At 31.0% G+C, this 377-nt stretch overlaps 1 protein-coding gene across 3 annotated transcripts in view; it reads right to left on the bottom strand.

Moving 5' to 3' along the window:
* LOC105457970 (band 7 protein AGAP004871) overlaps positions 1-377 on the bottom strand; it is a 36,684-nt gene that overhangs the window by 15,967 nt on the left and 20,340 nt on the right. The gene's annotated exons all lie outside the window — the stretch shown is intronic.

Raw genomic sequence — 377 nt, forward strand, 5'->3', positions numbered from 1 at the left:
TAAAAAAATTTTTTTTAATTTTTTTAATGTTTCCCCCACTACTTCACTTTTTTTTTTAATTTTTAAATTTTTTTGTGACCAAATTAAAGGTTATTTTAATACGAATTCAACCATGTGTGATAAAGTTATTTTCCAAAGTATCATTTTTGAGGAATAATTACAAACGCCTCTATGCGCACATCATATCCGTACTCGCTTACGTTGCGCGCACCCAGCAATTCTTCACGTAGCACATTCCGCTCGCATTTTTTGCATTTAACAAGGGATAACAATGAAAGGAAAGGAATAACAATGAAAGGAAAATATTTGACGACAAATATGATGATCATGAAAACTAATGTTGTATGACAAAAAGATTGCTTACACCATGATTCACC

This window comes from Wasmannia auropunctata, unplaced genomic scaffold, assembly GCF_000956235.1.
Source record: "Wasmannia auropunctata unplaced genomic scaffold, wasmannia.A_1.0 LD336101.1, whole genome shotgun sequence".
In the NCBI taxonomy this organism is placed as follows: Eukaryota; Metazoa; Arthropoda; class Insecta; order Hymenoptera; family Formicidae; genus Wasmannia; species Wasmannia auropunctata.